Raw genomic sequence first — 5791 nt, 5'->3', positions numbered from 1 at the left:
GGATAATTAGACACAATCCAAACTACTATTAAACACTAGCTGGGGCAACTATTTCATGCCTCGATCTAATTTGGGCTGGACACAAGACGGACCTTGCCATGAACATCATCGAGGACGTCCCGCAGCAGCTCAATCCTGTGAACCTTCATGAAGACAACCTGGTGGCCTTGCCACTGATAAACTTGTTTGTGGAGGCATGCCACGTTATCTTCCTGCGTAAGCTTGACAAGAACAATATGCCTCACAAACGAAGGAGTAGCTTTGGACTTCTTGTGCTTCAGTACACCCTGGACAACACGCCTGACAATAGTGAGGCTTGAATACAACTCTTCATTGGTATAACCGCAAATGGCTTCCAGGATCCAACAGCCTAAGAACTTTGTTTTCCTAGTGCGTATATTCAGGTCATCCGCCTCATAGCGAGTGACATGTACAACCACACAATCCATGTCTGCATCAGGGCTCTAATTGAAATAGAAACAAATTCTGAATTACTTTTCAGTATAAGAAACACAAGTTATTTAAACCACTATGTATAGCATGTCATCGAATCTAATAAAATTTTGCATTATTAATCACCACATACTTAGATGAAAAACCACAATCGACATCAGCAAAGAAGAAAATCACCTTGGGCAGCTCAGCAGGGGGGGACACACCCTCGAAGTGGGAAAACAGCTCCTGCAGTGCGACGGGGGCTGTAACCTCAAACGGGGCGTTGACCATCTCAGTAGTGGCCGTGAGCGTATCTGGGGTCGGCTCGGTGGCTGCCTCCACCTTCTTGGGGCTTTCTGTCTCGTGGGGATCAGCCTCCCGCGTCTGCTCCAATATCGGCAGATCTTTACCTGGTTCTCCTTGGTCCATCATGAAACTGACGAATACTAGGAGACCACTGAAAGGAAAACACAATCGAAATGACAATGAAACAAAAATAGAGTGAGGATCGGCTACTTCTTTGCAAAAGTTCTTTTTTCTCTAAACGAAAATATACCAACATCACGGATCCGCTTACCTTCCCTTCGTTGGGAGAGAAGAACAGCGGCAAATACGAGTGTTGCCTTTCTTGAAGACGGTGAGGGAGAAGGGTATTCAGTGAAGAGTGAAATGATGGTTGCTTCGTCCATCAAATTTAGACTGCGGGGAGGTGGGGTTTTGTGATACGACTGCTCCTTACTGCCGCACTACGACCGGGGTGACTCTCCGCCTGCTTACTGCCCCGCGCTCTGCATGGCCCGCATGTCGGTGAACAAAAGTATAACGACATTCAGTAGAGGGAGACGTTTCAATGACCTAGGAGGAGCCAGAAGTGGTAGAGTGTCTTCCATTGTACAAGTAGTAATTGTTTTTTTGGGTAGCTGTAGAGTGTCTCCACTGTACTAGTAGTAATTGTTTCTCTGGGCCCAAGACAAAACAGCCCATCCACACTACTAAATAGTAAAATCAATTCAAAAGCCCATATATTTATTGAATGAGAGGCGCTACCCACACCCAGCACACCGCCAACCCCCCCAAAAAACCTGGGTGCTCTTCTTCCTCCTCGCTCCCACCCACCTCATGTCAGCTCGCTCCACTCGTAACCCCAAATTCCTCACCTCACTCCTACAGAAAACCCCAGCTCCCCTTCTTCGTCACTCCTACAGAAACCCCAAGCTCCCCTTCTTCTTCTCTCGCACTACAACTAGGCTCGTCATTCGTTACTATGCTCAAATCGATGAGTCCCACGAGACACCCTCGAGGAAAATGGAGTCGGCTGACCCCAGCGCCAAGAAGATGAGGCTCCCACCAGCGGCGACGCCTGTTGTAGATCCCGCACCCGGCAGCGCGGGGAGAAGCGGCGACCCCACCCCCACCGGAGCCCAGGAACCCATAGAATCTCGGGTGGACCACATCAGCGATCTCCCAGACGCCGTCCTTGCGGAGATCATCTCGCTTCTCCCCATCAAGTATTGTGCCGCACCCAAGTCCTCTCAATTCGGTGGCGCCCTCTATGGTGCGTCGTGCCCCTTAATCTCGACTGTCATCAGCTCTCTCTATTCAATGATTTTGAAATTCCCAGAGCCATCATCTCCTCCCACCATGGCTCCGTTCAAAGCCTCTGCATCCCGTCATGCTACCTGAGCAAGCATACCATGCCCTGCATGGTGGATGCCTGGCTGAAATCCCCTGAATTCACAGAACTACAGCTGCTTGAGTTCTACTATTCCCCTGGAAATCCCATACCACATACCGAACACCATGAACTTGTGCCTTCAACACTGATGTCCATCTTGCGGGTTTCCTCCTCTCTCCACACCGCCACCTTTGCGATGTGCTACCTACAAGAAAATCTGGTACTAAACCTTCGACTCCCATTTCTCCAGAAACTTTCACTTGTGCGGGTTCGTATATCGGAGGCCTCATTGCACAACATCATCCACTCTAGTTGCCCTGCACTAGAATGGTTGGTGCTTGTTTTCACAATTAGAACCGGTTGTCTCCAAATAAAGTCGCCTAACCTTGTAAGAATTGGAATTTCTTTTGACGGAAGGAAGCTCATCATCCGAGATGCCCCTTCACTTCAAGGGTTGATCCTTGATTCTAGTTATTCACCGCTGCTAATAACCATCCTCTCTGCGCCTAAACTGGAGACCTTGGGTGTAATGCATGATCTCTAAGCTCATTTAAATATGGTGTTTGGCTCCACAGTTCTTTAGGTACTTTATATTATCATCTACACTTGTAACCATAAGATGCATTGATACCCATCTTTCACAACCATTGTGGAGCGGAGCAGCAGCGTCCATAGCGGGCAGAAGCACCAGTCCCTCGATCTGGAAGCAGTCGAGCAGGAGAAGATGTGGATTCGTCTCCCGGCACGCGAGCATCTCTAGATGGAAGCACGACGGTGACGGCGCCGTGGACAGGTCAGCCACCTCGCCATATCCATGGCCCGTGCTCAATCCTGCCCGGCCTGGGCCCCACCTGTCGGCGGCGGCGGCGGCGCGCGACCCAGAGCAGCGGGGCCGCCACGACCCAGAGCAGCGCGGCCGCGCTCAATCCTGCCCGCCCAGCCCCCTCCTGCCGGCGGCATAGGCGGCGTGCGACGCAGAGGAGCGCGGCCACCTTAGCCTCCACGATCGCGAGCAGGCTCTCGGCTGATGTAGGAGACGCGAACGAGAGGGCGAGAGGTGTCGCGGGTGAAAAATCAAATCTTGGGCAACAGCAGCGAGATGCGGGCAAGGATTGATGCGGTTGAGGAAGGGAACGGGGATGCAGAGGCGAGGCAGAGGTGAGCGGCAGTGCGGGTGATGCGGCGGAGGCCCTATGACTGGGTTCACGAATTGAGGAAGACCAGGCCTAGTGCATCATCACGCCATCGAAGAAGCTGAACGGGACGACGATCGACACCTATGACAACCACCGGATGGCCATGGCCTTCTCCTTGGCGGCCTGCACCAAGGTGCTGGTCACCATCAGGGACCTCCCACAAGACCTTCCCCAACTACTTAGACGTGCTAAGCACCTTTGTGAAGAACTAGCCTCGGAAAATCTACAACGAATTGTGTTTGCACTTTTGTATCCTGTCCATGGTCTAAGGGATTTTTTACTCTTTTTCGTCTTCCCATGAGATGATGTATGAGTTTATAATATTAGTTTTGTAGTGCATGGGCCTTTTGGTAAAATCAAATCTATTGCAGAGAGTATTTGTTTTACGAATATGAAATAATTTACCCTTCAATAGTTTAGATGTCATGCAGTCACAAGGGTATGAAACCCATTTGAGAGAGAGTAGTACTAGGATGGGTGACCTCCTAGGAAGTCCTCGTGAAAGGGTTTCATATATAAGGGTTGTGATAAGCTTGGCGAGTCAACGTAAAAACTAGCCAGTCCTTTGGGTATGAAACCCATTTGGGCGAGAGTAGTACTAGGATGGGTGACCTCCTGGGACGTCCTCATGAAAGGGTTTCATATCTAGCCTACCCCAACTTGTTTGAGACAAAAGGCTCATAAGAAGAAGCAGAAGAAGAAGAAGAAGAAGAAGAAGAAGAAGAAGCTGCTTGAGGAGGATCTTAAGCATGCAAGCTATAGGAAAGGAGGAAGCGTTCCCTCAGCACAAAGAGCATAGCTCTCAACGTAATGCTTGACATATAATACTAAAACAAGCCCCTCTTCGGTACAACCCTCTCCACTAAACATATAAAGGGTAATATTTTGGCAAATTGTACCCACTGCCGGGTCGTCGCTGGAAAGTGTACACCAGTCACATGAGTTTGTGCTACTGGGCCGGCCCAGCAAGGCACAAGCAGCTTAGTTGTTTTATAACATGAGAGCACAATGTTTTTGGACATGCCCCAATTTTTTCCATGGCCTCGTATGACCAATTGAAGGAACCATGCCAAATTGTTCGAGTTTTTGACAATTTTGCATTTTCTGGAGTTTTTCTTGTGAGCAAAGGTTGATAAATGTCCGAACGTGTGGCAACATGCAAACGGTGTCAGAATTCATCCAAACCTCACATGGATGCCTACCAAGGGCATGCCCACCTGCTTGAAAAAAATGAGGTCATTTCAAGGATGTTCGAAAAAGGACCGTATTGAACGCATGATGTTCGTGTAGGCCAAAATGCCGTCTAGGAGCACGTTGTTTCTCAACATCCTTGAAATGACCTTTTTTCTCATGGCCTTGTATGACCAATTCAAGGCACCTTGCTAAGTTTCTTTGTTTTTTTGACAAGTTTTGTATTTTCTGGTTAACATGTAGCAACATGCATACGATGTCAGAAGTCATTCAAGCCAGGCATGGATGCCTAACATGTGCATTCCCACCTACTTGCAGAAGTTGTGGTCAGTCATGACATTTCTAAAAAATATCATGTTCAACGGAGAATGCTCGGGTAGGCTAGAAGGGTCCATTTGGGAGCACCTCGTTTCTTGACATCCCTTAAATGTCCCAATTTTTTCAAACCATGTAAGACCAATGTAATGCACGATACCAAGTTTTTTGGGTTTTCGACAAGTTTTGTATTTTCTGTTGTTTCCTCAGTTAAAAAAGGCCGATAAATATTCGGACATGTCGCAACTTGCATACGGTGTCGAAAATCGTACAAACCAGACATGCATGTGTACCATGGGCTTTGCCCACCTGCTTACAAAAGTTGGGGTCGTTTCAAGGATGTCTAAAAATAGACCATACTCACTCCGTAGGCCAGAAGTGTCCGTTTGAAAGCATGTTCTTTTTCGACATCCATCAAATAGCCACAAATCTTTTCCAACAACTTCTATGACCAATTCAATGCATATGCCAAGTTGTTTGGATTATTGACTAGTCTGGAGTTTTCATTGTAAAAAAAGGACCGATAAATTGCTCGATGTGTTGCAAAGAGCAAACGGTGTTAAAAGTCGTCCAAACCTGACATGTATGCGTCTCATGCCTAGATGTTGCAAGAAGTTGAGGTCATTTATCTATAGTCCAAAAAAAACACCGTTGAGAGGAGTGTGTGAGACTAGGCCACAGGGTGCATCCATGAGCATGATGTTTTTTTCCTAATTTGAATGCTTCTCCTATTCTAACTTTCTATCATTATCAATTCAGCATGAACATTTTGTTATGTCTTACGATATCTTGAAATTGCTCAACAAATTTGAAATTTCAAATTGTGTATGTAAATTTTATAAACTTGAAAAATAATTCCATAAAATTTAAAAAATTCTCAATAATTGATGAAAAGTTTAGACAAATATTGCAAAACAGGTATTTATGTTTACAATTTATAAAAATCTGAAGCGCAAATATTTCTTAAATTTGTGAACAA

This window comes from Triticum dicoccoides, chromosome 4A (genome assembly GCF_002162155.2).
Source record: "Triticum dicoccoides isolate Atlit2015 ecotype Zavitan chromosome 4A, WEW_v2.0, whole genome shotgun sequence".
NCBI classification, from domain to species: Eukaryota; Viridiplantae; Streptophyta; class Magnoliopsida; order Poales; family Poaceae; genus Triticum; species Triticum dicoccoides.
This window is presented reverse-complemented; position numbering follows the sequence as displayed.